Here is a 14,757-nt window from a genome sequence, read left to right as displayed (position 1 = left end):
CTAATGCACCGTTGTAGTTCATAACCCAACATCTTGCAACTAGTGAGTGGCAATCAAATTCACTTCTGGGAAATTTTCTCCATTAAGGTAATTTCATTTGCGCTTTTCCTCATTGGTCAGTGAGACTTACCGTGTCACTTTTGCAATGCAGAATGACAACATTATCTAATGATAAGTATTCTTGAATCTAACTCCAAGTGCCTGGATCTATACAGAATCTATTCTGCTGATTCTCAGGGTTGGCAAGCTCTTTTTTATAATTTGCTGACCATTGTTTGTTTTTCAAACTTCTATCGTCTACAGAACATATAATGGCAAAGAGCATATATGTAGTCTACCAATTTTAGGTATAAAGAGTTGTCATAAATTTTTAAATAATAAAACATTTAAAAATAAATCATATTTTTTTCCATGTAAACAGTAAGAATGATAGTGTCTGTTATCTTTCCCCAGTTTGTCTTCCTGAAAGGTAATCTGGTCTGGTTCCATGAAGGACAGCTTGAGCCATAGGTCTGTTTCCATGGCTTGGCAGTTTTTCTTTTTCTTTATTTCTTTTAATTTAGAAACACTTAATTCCCAATTACATCATTGGCAATGGCAGCAGGTATTTGATGGTTCATTCAGAGTCATCAACATTCAGGTTAGCCACAAGCCCAGGAATTAAGGAGAATTTTATCACTGAAAATTACTTTCAGCTGTGTGTCAGAGTCTACCCTGAAGAACATGCACTGTTTCAAAGCTGGAAATTTGAAATTTCAACCTGAGAGTTAAAGGCAAATGGTTTCCTAATCCACTGTGGTTGTATATGGCTGTGGAAAGTATTTCTTCCAGTTCTGTTGTAGTATTTGTTTATGGTTTTAAAAAGTGTCCAAAATCACTGATGTCTTTCCAACAAATAATAAAAATAATCAAGTATCAAAAAGCCCTTAGCAGTTAGACATTTGTATTCCAGTTTGGTCTTATAAGAAAGTACAATTTTAACTTAAAATCATGATATCTTAGGGCTGATTGTAGAATCAGCGTGCTCTCAAACTGTAGAGCACATTGTGAGCAGTTCATAGACACAGCCCACCGATTTTAGGTAAAATTTAAAAATACATCCACTGAAAAATAAATCTTGAGGAGAGAACATTTTGAATCATTGAAATGGTCTTTCCCTTTGCTTCTGTGGATTCATTCCCTTTGCCAAGTTGAGCTTGTAGTTTTGGTTACCAAAGAGGTGGAGTCTATTTCCCCACACCTCAAATAGGGGCTGGCTTTTAGCCTGTTGGTCAGTAGTGTGAGTAGAAGTGACTGTGGCTAGCTCTGAGCCTAGCCCTCAAAAGGTTTTGTGTGTTTCTGCTTGCACTCTTGTATTTCTTCGTTACCAAGAGAACACGTCTGGGGTCGTCTGCTGGAGGATGCCAGGCCCTTGGAACTGAGCCTCGTTGCCCCAGTAGCCCCAAGCTGAGAGCCAGCCAATCCCTGGATGTGTGTGAGCCCCACCAAATTCAACAGCACTGCCAAGTGAATTCCCAAATGATTCTGACTACATGAGCAATACCGTTGCATGCCACAAAGATCTGGTGATTCTTAGTTATATGGAATAACTGTGGCAATAGATAATCAATACAGTAACCAACACAGCTCAGTGTAAAGAATCTGAGAGCTTGTGTTCCCGCTGCTTTTTCATACAGCACATCAAAAAGACGATCAGTGGCTGTGAGTCCATTATATTTACAATTTTCATTATTTCCATCAACATCTAATTAAGATTTGGAGGCAGATTTTTGGCCACCCACTGTTCTTTGTGAATAAAGCTGGCTATGGGTTGACACTTATATTTAATAATTGACAATTATTTTACTCTTTTATTCTTAGGACGTACATATTAAGTACCCCATCAATACTCAAACTGACTCACCTTTTGTATTATAGCTCACAAAATGATTATTAAGGTAACCCCAAAGTTCTCTTCTTCTGTAGTATTAGCTTTCAGTGTTAATTAGAACAAGAGTCATCACACGTTTCTCCTTCATATTCACGTATGCTGAATGTGTACACTGCACATCAGTGGTTTTGTCCAACTCCAGGGTGGAATGTCTGTGAGCACATGTTTTATTTACTTGTTTGACAAACATTTATATAGCAGGTACTCTGTGCCAGGCACTGTCCTAAGTGCTTCACATTATTGATTTACTTCAACCTCCTAGCAGCTCTGGGGCAGTACTATTGTGGTCCTATTTTATACACAAGGACATTGAGGCTCGGGGCAGTGGGTAAGGAACTTGTCCAAGGTCACACTGTTAACAAGTGGCAGAGTAGCTATGTGGATTGAGGTATTCTGGCTCTGGAGTCCATGTTCTTAATCACTACACATGATGGAAATTTCTCCTCTTTATGTCATTGTCATGAAGTGGCACCCACAGTGCCATCTGAAAAGGGAGCTTCTCCAATGGCTTGTTCTGCTTTCTTGCCAACCATGATAGCAATCAGTAAATATTTAGCTGGTTCTTCAAGCTTATGGGCAGTAGTGTGGCTTGTTTCGCCGTAGAGAATGTCACTTTAAATGATGCCTCTGTACTTTTGGTTTCTCGTATGCTTTAGCAGCGTAGTTTGTAAATTCCTTGCTGAAAAGTATTATTTTGAGCTTGTTCTAGAAAAACTGCTGGTTTATCAGGAAGGTTGTTGTGCTGTGTTTAAAAATAAGGGGAAGACTCGAGTTGCTTTATGACCCTACAGGACAAAGTTTTTAACAGAAAACATACTAGAGACCAGGGGTAAATGGAGAGGGGATCTTATAAAATCTATTTTTCAGATATCATATACTAGGATTCACTCATTCCAGCCTAGATAGATACGTATTTTATATATTTGCATTTGAGTTCTGGTGATCATTTACATTTATGACATTATCCTGAGATGTATATTTTTAGTACTATTTTTATTACTTCTTTTGCATTTCAATGTATCACTTTGGAATTCGTGTGTGTGTGTGTGTGTGTGTGTGTGTGTGTGTGTGTGTGTGTGAATTGGGAATAAAATGATCGATAATTGAGAGGCAGCAGAGGGTCAAAGTTTATTAACTCAAGCTAGATTGTCTGGGGTCATGTTTCAAATCCAGCACTTAAAAATTATGTGACCATGAGCTAGGTACTTAATGTCTCTGTGACTCAGTTCTCTCATCTATAAAATGGGGATAGTAATAATAATAATTACCATATGGGATCATTCTGAAGATTAAATGTGTTCACTTGAAACAGTATCTGGCACAGATAAGTGGTTTGTATATATCTTCCATCTAGCAAATAAAAATGTATGGATAACAAGAATGAAAAATACAAATTTAACTGTTGTTGATAATAACATGCAAATATAATGAAGAACTGTAGCCTGTCAATTGAAAGTTAGCCATGAAAAACTGACTCCATGTAATCCTAATAGTGCATGTATAACTTAAGAATATAATGGTTACTGAGAACAGAATGGGATTTTTGTAAAAACCCTACTCAGCCATACATTACAAATGTGTTACACGTGTGTAAATAAACCTGCCTCCTCGCCGTTCCCACTGAAACCACTAAAACTACCAAGGGACACATTCAGACTACCATTGCTGCATAACTAGTTACCCCCAAATTTAGTGACTGAAAACAGCCTTTTTATTTTGCTCACAATTTTGTGGTTAAAGAATTCAGGAAGGGCTCAGCTGGGTGATTCTTGTTTAGAAACTCTCCAGCCAGCAGTTGGATGGGGCTGGACCATCTGTGAAAAGCTCTACTGGGCTGCAATCCAAGATGGCTCTCTGGTTGGCAGTTGATGCTGGCTGTCAGCTGGGAGCTCAGCTGGGGTGGTTGACAAGAGTGCCTGGACATGGTCTCCCTAGCATGGCAGTCTTAGGGGAGTTTAATGTGTTACATGGTGGCTGGCTTCCCCCAGAGTGAACATCCCCAGAGGACCAGCCTTGGAAGTCACATAGCATCACTTCTATCATGTTCCATTGGGTGAAGCTGTTACAAACCTGCCCAGACTCAAAAGAGGAGACATTGACCCCCACTTCTCTACTCAAGGAATGCCAAAGAACTTGAGGGCCATGATTTTTTCTTTTTTATAAATAAATAGATTAATTAATTAATTTATCTTTGGCCGTGTTGGGTCTTCGTTGCTGTGTGTGGGCTTTCTCTAGTTGTGTCGAGCGTGGGCTACTCTTTGTTGCAGTGTGCGGGCTTCTCATTGCAGTGGCTTCTCTTGTTGCAGAGCATGGGGTCTAGACATTCAGGCTTCAGTAGTTGTGGTACACAGGCTCGGTAGTTTTGGCTTGTGGGCTCTAGAGCGCAGGCTCAGTAGTTGCGGCACATGGGCTTAGTTGCTCTGCGGCATGTGAGATCTTCCCGGACCAGGCCTCGAACCCATGTCCCCTGCACTGGCAGGCAGATTCTTAACCACTGCGCCACCAGGGAAGTTCCAGGCCATGATTTTAAACTGCTAAAGACCACCTAACAGAATTCTAGTAGCTATCAAAGATCTGCAGAACCATTCGTCTGCAGTGTGTATATCTAGATTATTCAATACCAGTTTATTTTTTCTTAAGGGTCTAATGTTTTAACCTTTGAGCCATTCACAGAGATTTATTCTGGAACTTTCATAACAGAAATATCCCAGGACCAGGACAAAGAGAACTTGGAAATCAGCTAAAACTTTGAAAGAATGAGAAGAATCCTGTGAAGTTCCTTGAAAGTCATTCATAGCAGTGCTCATCTCTCTCAGAGCTTGGAGATCTCACTATTCTGCAACCAACAGGCATTTAAATTGCTCTCTTTATGGGCCAAGTCACACTGACTCAGCAGTGTCACTTTTCCTGAGGCTTGGGAAGTGAATCCCTATTTCCTGGCCCTGCTGCTTCTCCAAGCAAATTTTGGACATGACTCTGGAAAAAAAAAAATCCCTTCTTCACACTACGCTCCATTTGTCCCCCTTCACGCACTGCCCACTCCTCCATGGGCATCTCCTATGTGAAGAGTTTCCCTGGCTCTGAGTCTTAAAAAAGCCTCTTGACTAGGCCCTTCTCTTCAGGAGCAGGAAGGGACCTGATCCACTGAGTCCCAAATATGAGGGCAGCACCCACGTAAAACAGACCCAAAAGTAACTGCTCTGGGAGAAATTATTCTTAGGTGAATCCTTACGGAAATAGGCCAAAAGCCACAGCTGGATGAATTCTGTTTTCAGGTTTGCTTTCTAAAAGTTGACGTTGTCCACGGGACAAATATATTTAGTATCTCCCATTGCTACTCACTGGGGGCAACTTTGATACATTTACTTTAGGCCAAATAACAAAAAGCCACAGTCCCTCTGATGAGGCAAATACACTGGATTCAGTGTGGAGGTTCCCTGAGTCTCACAAGGTGAGGTTTGAAGAATCACTGATAGGTTTGCCTCATTTTCTTTTAAAAGACCATTTCCCACAGTTAAGAGCTTCCTGCCAGCACCCTGGTCTTTCCTCTCCTTTCCAGCCTTTTTTCAGTTTAAGATGGCTTTCCTAGACTGAGTTGTTTTCATGTGCTTCCTGAGCGTTAGCCTGGTGGGTTACCCTTCTGTCAGCTGTGCCTACATGAGCCAGGCAAACCAAGAGAGAAGACCTGGGTCCTGGCCTCCTGTCCTCCCCCTGCTTAAGGAGTTAGGGTCCATCCCCAGCTCATTCTTCAGGTACCCAGCCTACTGCAACTTTCATTCTGCAGGATTTCCTTCCAACCCTTTCCCTTTGAGCCAAGTTTTAGAAGTGCTCAAACTCCACAGGCCACAGCTCTGGATATGAATTTGAGTCTTACTGGTTTTATGATCTTCTGGCCAATCACAGAGCCTCTTTCATTAAAAACAAACGAGATAAGAGGCTAAGGTTTTCTTGCACATCAACAAGCTCTTCAAAGCAACATTTCAAGAAGTGCTAATGACTCAGACCAAATGGAGTCCATTTCCCTGCAAAAGACAGGAATATCTAAAGAAGCAGGAAGTGAAGCTTGGGACGATCAGTGTTTTTTGGCTTTTCCAAACTCCAGCCTCTTTCCAAATACCATCGAGCTGCATCCTGCCTTCTCTCCTCACCTGTCTACTTGAATTGACACTGCCCTTCAGCCTTTCAAAGGAAACTGACTTAACCCATAAGGAGAAAAACCTCAGACTTCAAACCTTGGGTAGGATTCTCAGATTCCTTTCATTACCAAAATGCTTTTAGTTCAAAGTAAATGTTTTATTTTTTAAATTGTGGTAAAAAATACATAACATAGTATTCTACCATTTTAACCATTTTTAACTGTACAGTTCAGAGGCATTAGGTACATTCACAGTGTTGTGCGTCCATCACTACCATCCATCTCGAGAACATTTTTCATCTTCCCAAACTGTAACTCTATATCCCTTAAACAATAACTCCCCGTATTCCTCTCCCCCTGGACCCTGGCAAAGACTGTTCCACTTTCTATCTCTATGAATTGGACTGTTCTCGGTACCCACATGAATAGAATCATACAGTATTTGTCCTTTTATGACTGGCTTATTTCACTTAGCTTAGTGTCTTCAAGTTTCATTCATGTTGTATCATGTCAGAATTTTCTTCCTTTTTAAGACTAATAATATTCACTGTATTACATACTATGTTCTCTTTAACCATTCATCCACCAGTGGACATTTGGGTTGCTTCCACCTTTTGGCTATTGTGAACAATGCTGATATGAACATGGGTGTACAAACATCTCTTCAAGATCCTGCTTTGAATTCTTTGGGGCATATTCCTAGAGTTGGAATTGCCGGATGATATGGCAGTTCTAGTTTGAAGTTTTTGAGAAACTGTCATACTGTTTTCTATAGTGGCCGTACCATTTTACACTCCTACCAACAATACACAAGCTTTCCGATTTTTCACATCCTCATCAACAGTTGTTATATTCTGTTTTTTGTTTGTTTGTTTGTTTAATAATGGCCATCTTAGTGGTGTGCAGTAGTACCTCATGGTTCTGATTTGCATTTATTTCCCTAATGATTAGTGATGTTGAGTATCTTTTCATGTGCTTATTGGCCATTTGTTATATCTTTGAAGAAATGTCTGTTCAAGTCTTTGCCCATTTTAAAATCAGGTTAGTTTTTGTTGTTGTTACTGAGTTGTAAGGTTTAATATATTCTGGATATTAACCCTTTAGCCAGGGATTATATGATTTGCAAATATTTTTTCCCATTCCTTGAGTTGCCTTTTCACTCTGTTGATAGTGTGTTTTGATGCACAAAATTTTTAAATTTTCATTGAAGTCCAATTTATCTATTTTTTCCCTTTGTTGCCTGTGCCTTTGGTGTCATATCCACGAAATGATTGCCAAATCTAATGTCATGAAGCTTTCCCTGTATTTTCTCCTAAGAGTTTTATAGTTTTAGCTCTTACATTTTTGGTCTTTGATCCATTTTGAGTTAATTTTGATATAGGGTATAAGGTGAGGGTCCAACTTCACACTTTCACGTGGGGATATTCAGTCTTCTCAACACCATCTGTTGAAAAGACAGTCCTTTCCCCACTGTATGGTCTTGGTACCCTTGCTGAAAATTATTTAACCATCTATGGGAGGGTTTATTTCTGGATTCTCAAAGTAATTCTTGACTCATTGGATTCTGTTAACGATCACAGAATTGCTTCCAGGTCCTTCAGACCAGATGCTAGACACTGAGGCCCCCAGGATGTCCTAGAAAGTTGATTCACCTCATAATTAGTCCATTCATCCATGAGCCACTTTGGGGGGGCATATCAGTTCTTTGTGTGTAAAAGATTTATAGTGCATTTTCCAAGTGAATGAGTTTAACACAGCCCTGAAAATGCTAGTAGGCTGAGGTAGTAGGGAGTGCAATGAACAAGCCATTATATATGTGATGAGTGTAGAAAGTGGGAAACATGGGGTGCCTTTGTATTGTGTAGCAGCTTGGAGTTCGGGAAGGCTTCCTTGACCAAGTGAAGTTCAGTCTTAAAAGTGAGGACAGTGGGAGATTGGGGTTGACATATATATATACTAATATGTGTAAAATAGATAACTAATAAGAACCTGTTGTATAAAAATAAATAAATAAATAAAAATTTTTAAAAAGTAGAAAGATGTCTCAGGCAAGGGAACAGTACGTTATCGAGTCTTTTCTGGTCTTCTGAATATGCTTTGACAAGACCAAGAGCCACAGAGAATTAAAAAGATGTTTCCTTATGTGTCTCCTTCCCTAGACTTGAAGTTCCTTGAGGGAGGACTGTGTGATATTCACCTTTGTATCTTCAGTATGTATTGTTGAAGCACCTGCCCACAGTGGGAGTTCAGTACGTGCTTATTTCATCAGACCCATGAACACTGAGCATGTATCTGTGGTTTCTGACAGCTTCTAAGGCAGATATCACCATCAAATGAAACATTTTCCTGTGTGGAGCCTCTGATTTTGTCCTCATAGCTACCTTGTGAGATAGGCATTGTTATCTGGTTTAGAGAAGAAAACCAAAGGCTCATAGAAAGTAATTTGTCCAAGGTCACATAGCTAGTGAGTAAAGAAATCAAGATGTGGACCCAGATATGACTTGTAATTACTTCATGCTGCTTCATTTTGCCCCAGTAATTAAGAATTGTGGGTCGGGAAACCAGCTTTCATTGAGGGCCTAGATATCATGCGAGGAGCTTGACTGTCTTATGATAATAGCTAACTTTCACTGAGCACTTACTATATACCAGCCTATTACTAAACACATTGCCTGTCTTTTCTTACTGAATTCTCACAGCAGCCCTATAAGGTAGACACTATAATTTATCACCATTTTACAGATGAAAAAAATCTAGGGACAAAGAGCCAGCATCTGACCTGGGCACACCGACTGGGAGACTGAGCGTCACCCTTGAATCCTCTCCGTGTCACTGGGAAGCAGTTACTATTATCTTTCTTATCAAGAGGAGGGAACTCAGTCAGAGGGATTGATATTTATTGTCTTCGCTCTTGGTTTTAAATCATTTTTATTATTTGGAATGATCTCTTCTTTCTCCCTTGTCCATCCCTCATCTGCCTCCAAATAATCAGAAAACACACTTACGATGGAGTCGAATCGCTAAGAAATTCTTTCTCTCAGCAGAGGCTGTCGCTTAAACTGCCAATCCTTCTCCAAGGTCTTAGTTGTTTGATGTTCTTTCTGCCTTTGGAGGGTTGATTAAGAGCCCAGCAAAAAGAGGAGCTTTAGAGCTTCTAAGTTCTGAAAGGGTCCAGTGACCCCAGGCACCCCAGCAGCTGGGTCAGACATGGTGACCATGATTTATAGACCAATAAACAAAGCCTTTCCAAACCATGTTTCTCCTCCTTTAAGGGAGCAAGCAATGAAGTTTTGAGTATAAAGCCTAGTTTTCGTAAAATATTTTTGTTTGTTATTGAGAAAAGCCTTAGTATTGGGGATCGGGGTAGGAGATTAGTGGGAGTGAGAGTGAGGGATACGTGAAGAAATTAGACAAAACAGAGACTCCAAATCCTCACAGGCACAAACACCACACATTCTGACTTAGGTGGTTATATCCAAACGCTCTTCATTTTGTTCCCCTACAAACCATGTTTGCAGACAGTGACTGTTGGCTCATGTGTTCCCCTGAGTAGAAAATTACACATGTGGGAAATGAGCTTCTCCTCCCCTCTGCCTTCCTGCCTGCCTCCCACTCAATGGTATCCCCTTCCCACCCTCCCCCCCTCAACCAAGAAAAGAAAAAAACACAACCCACCACACTTTTTTGAGCTACATGATGCAATGTCACTTTTTTTTTTTTTCTGAACAGTGAAGCAGCAGTTGTTTCTCTCTCAACTGATTTTTATTCCAAGACCTCACAAGGCGTGAGGAGAATAACTTCCTGAGTGAAGAAAGCATTCGAGTGCCTGCATCTAAAGATACACAAATCCGAGAACTTAATGGGAGGAGGGTGGAGACTAGAGGGAATGAAAACAGAAGTAAGTCATTCCTGCTGCAGGGAAATTAGAAACCAAGACCTTTGTTTTGTTTTGCTTTCTTTTCTGTCTTCCTTTCTTTCTCTTTCTTTCTTTCACTATCCCCTCCATCTATAAATAACCCTATGGACTTAAGTTCAGCTTTCTTCAGCTGGAAAAAAAAAAATTCTAAGGCATGCTTTTCTTTTCTCTTTCTTTTAAAGATCTAGGTCACTGATTGTGGAAGTTGGGATATGGAAGATTCTTAGGAGATGTTGTTCCAGTAAATTCTAGTCTGACTTATTGGGTTGTTAAATTATAAATTCTATTAAGGCATATTTTCTTCCACTTTCAACTCCAGAAAGTTTTCCAAGTATAAAATCCTCAGATTACACACAAGTGAGCACTAAAGCGGAGACTGCGGGAGGAGGGTAGATAAGGGTTAGGCGTCACGTCGAGAAAATTCCTATAGCCATGAACTTAGGGGCGCACAATTAGCAGGCTTCCCGGGAAGGTTATACATCATGTCCAGGACTTTACATTAAAATGACTTTTTACTTGAGTCATTTGTTAGTCCATTACCAGTTCTCATATCAGATTGCATTTCATCTTGTATTAAATCAAGGTAATCTGGCATGTAAAAATAGCCTCCTTCATGTCACTTCCAACGCTGGACAAGACTTGGAGATTCCGTGGCATTTTGCCTCACCCTTCTCCGTGAGACATGCAGAAAGAAGCACAGCCTTTTGCCGAAAGCATTCATTGTTGATTGAATCCCAGATTCTCCCACAAAGACGTGCAACGTGCAAATGAAGGCTGAACCGTGTGTGCTAAATGCTGATTTTTCTCTTTAGGGTTCAACTCACTCTCCTCCACCTACAGTCCTAAAAGGACCTGAAACTGAGTGACTCCTGTTGCTAATCCTGCAATCATTACAGACCCAAAAGACAGAGGAGAGACCCAGAACAAATTACAGAGGAGCAGAGGAAACCTGCATGAAAAAGCCACGTCCTTATATTTTGAGGCCAACTGGATCCTCCTTGTATGATGACTAGCTCCATTTCCAAGCAAGCGTGTCCTTTTATGGGGACGCAGGGGAGGGCTGGTTAATTACCAAGACATCACTGGTAGGAAAACCGAGCGTCCACATAATTCACTCTATTTATTGCATGAAGGTGCTGTTAGGTTTTTGTGCCACCCGGGACAGCAATGGCTACAGTGTTGGAGTGAAATCCTGCCCTCCGCAGGCCAGGACCACATGTGTCCCATCAATTACATTCCTAATGCTCTTTCCCGGTACCCCTGTGTTTCCAAACGCTTAATGCACCTATGAGTAAATGATTTCTTTCCACTACTTCTTAAAGTGCCAGAGGCAAGAGAAATTTAAACAGACCTAAGATCAACATTGTGCGTTTACTTGGCCTCCCCATCTAGCAACACTGCCATAAATTTCCTCGGCTTCTTAGTTGGGAATTTAAAGGGCCTAGAGTCTTGGCAAGGTTTACATGACAATGTTTCTTCTGTATGGATTATAAACTTGCAAAATCCAAAGCAATGGTAGGGTATCATATTTGGTCAGTGGGTCAACCTGAGAAGCCAACAGAAAAACTCAATACCATGTCCAGCCAAACCCTTTCTTCTGGATTTGGCCTGGTGGGTAGAAACAGCTTGGTTGGCTCCATCACTGACAGGGTCAGAAGCTGGGTCTTGGGGGCCTTTTCTGTTGTTGTTTGAGGCTTTGCTATTCTAGAGGCCTGTCTTCTGTGGCCCTTGCAGAGCCAGGGGCCCTAAGCAATGCTCTAGCTGGCAGAGCCCCAGAAGAATGTTCCAGAGGGAAGTTATAAGCTCCAGCTTCATGAAGCTCTCTCAGACAGCCATTCCTCAGAGCGTAGGAATGCACAGAGAGTGGGAATCAGTGCTGGTCTGTGCTGAGGGTTACCCTGGGAGGCCTGGGGTTCATCAGCCAGTTAAGTGTGCTTGATTCTATCAAAGGAGGCTTTGTGATAAGGAGATGCCCCTCCTTCTCTGCCCGACTACATTTTCCTCTTCAGAAAATGGGTCTTCAGAATGACCTGCTGTGGAGTTATATATGCCTCTTTGCCCAGGTGCGTGGTGGTTGGCATGCAACCTTCTCACACAGGGCTGGTGAGTGATCTTGTAGATGACTTGGCTCCAAGGGGACTGCACGTGTCCCTCACTGAAGCTGAAGAGCATTTCCTTGATGAGAACTGGTCTCCTGCAGATGAAGCTCTTCCCTCAAAACAAGCATGAAGTTTTTGCCTCTTATGGGGTCACTCAGTAGAACAATAAGTCTCTTTGCATTGAACATGGGTCCTCATATGCAAAGAGCTATGTGTTAGGAGCTGAAGGCCAAAAGTGGTGTAAAAATTGGCCAGCAATTGATGAGCTCCAGTAACCACGTGTCAGAGTGATGTATGCATGCATGGAAAACCTTTATCTTTTCCTGCTGCCAGGGAAAGTACAAAACTGTGGGACTTTGACTTTGGAAGGACATTTTGGTTTCACTCTTAATTAGAAAAACTGTGAAGATTGTTCTCATATGTCGAAATGGGCTGGCAAAGAAGTTTGCAACCAGCAAGACTGACCCGTGAGAAGAGGAGGGAAGGCTAAGAAATTCTTGGGTTGGAGAGCAGTAGGAGGCTAACTTTGCATTTTACCAAGACTTATTAGAATGAAACTAAAATATGAAGTTATGGAAATGATGCAGAAAACCAATTGGAAGTCACTGGTATATAGTATTTAGACAGAATGAGGCATATCAGGGGAAAAATGACAGACATTGAAATAATGCATGGTCACACAGGTGTTTCTGGTTTGTTCTCTCATAATTCAAAGCCCACACAGTATTCAATTAAAATTAAGTCAAAAGGTTTCCACTGAAAATTGATTCAAGGATATACTCTATGCATCATCAACCTATGAAAGTCATCACCTGGGGGTATCATTTCCGTCCAAGTGAAGTGGAAAAAATTACTAGTTGGAGGCGCAGTTTAGATCAGTAATTTTTAAGCTTTTTTTTTTTTTTAACAGTGGAACTTAAAAAAAGTGAAATCTTAAACAAAATCCCAATATATAAAACAGTGGAGATGTTTTGGGTGGAGGAGGACCCACTGGCCTCTTCTTTGTCCCTTGAAACACTCATGGCTCCATAGAAAAGAGTGTGAAATTTTGCGTTTTAGGTAATTATTTTTAAAAACTAACCAGTGGGCAAGCATTGACCCAGGTATCCTCAACAAACCTGTTCCCCAGAGGCAATGGCTGGCAAAGCTTATGGCCCCAGTATTTCTGGAGCTGAAGCTTCTAGGCTTAGTTTTGCCATGAATGATGCTGTTAGGGACAGAATTAATGCTGCTTGCCGTCATTATTTTCCACTTGCCTCCCTTGGATATGAAAAACAGGGTATCCATCCTCTTGACTCTTTCCTGGGCTGGCAATACCTGTTACAGTCACTATCTACTTCTGGAATTTGCTGGTGTTTAGAAGTAACCAGTCTGAAAGGCATCAGAAAAACAGATTTTATCACAACTTTGCCTATTGAAAAGGTCAGTAATAATTTCCTATCATTGTACTCGCAGAAATATTCTCACCAAAAATTCATGTAGATCTCCAGAGACTGTTAACAAAAGCAAAAGAGGACATTGAAGATTGTTTTCTGACTTCCTGCCTGTACTCTCCCTTCCTGAGGATTGCATGTCCATCTTCTTAATTTGGGATGTGATTAAAATGGATTGGTTTTCAAATCAAATATCTCTGCCCTACCTCAAGCCTTGGTTGTGCATGTGATGCCTTACTCACCCTACCTTCTGTTCCACTTGTGAAGCCAGTGCTTCTGGAAGCCAAATTCCTGAGGATTTTGAAAATACATTGTCAGTCCTGGAATTGGGTTAGCTGGGAGTGAAATAAACAGGTTAGCAGAGGAGGTGCAAATCTTATCTACAGGTCTGTAAATCTAGGAAGGATATTCACTTCCAAATAAATTTGGGATCAGTTTGTTTCTCCAAAGGTAGGTAAATATGGATAAGATGACTCTGCCTTAGAGAGCTGCATGATTCTTTTGTGTTTAAAATTTTGTCAACTTAGCAAGAATTGACTACTAAGCTATGTAAAGAAGTTCCATTTTATATGGAGATTTGACTCCAAAGTCAGTATTATTTAAGGCAAGAAATGTGCGTAGTCCAGTCATCCTTGAAAACCCCTTATAATGCATGTAAAGTACAGAAAAGTATATGTATAAAAGTTTCATTATATAGTAAAGCAATATATAATAAATATTACTTGTGCAAGAAATAATTTTATAATATTTTTAATTGCACAAAAAGACAGACCCGCCTGAGTATGTGTGGGCGCGCTGTTGTAAGTTAACCTGGTGTGTGTATGGCCTTTCGCAGGCATCCGTGTGTGTGGGCCACACAGGCACTGGGGCCATCACTGAATAATTCCTCTGAATTCACGGACCACCACTCCCTGACTTTGTTTATCCATCACCCAGTCCTGTTTTTTATGGTCCCATTTCCTTGCAGTATCTCGTAGCTTCTTGGCATGTGATTTACTTTCCTTGAGATGAAGCATGAGAGGATTGACGTTTCTTATTTAGATTAGTTGTTCACTTTATAATACATTCTTCTGATATGAAGAACTAGTCTGATAGGGGGAGTCAGAAATCAGCCTTGTAAAAGAAAGAGGAATACATGTTTGGACCAAATCAATTTCAAGGGCTTTCCCCCTGCATGTTGGATGAAGGTCAGGTAGGGAGACGTAATGCTTTCCACACTTACCTGATTTAGATGTGATTGAAAT

Source organism: Leucopleurus acutus (assembly GCF_964270905.1).
Source record: "Leucopleurus acutus genome assembly, chromosome: 3".
Taxonomy (NCBI): domain Eukaryota; kingdom Metazoa; phylum Chordata; class Mammalia; order Artiodactyla; family Delphinidae; genus Leucopleurus; species Leucopleurus acutus.
Note: the sequence above shows the minus strand (reverse complement) of the source record.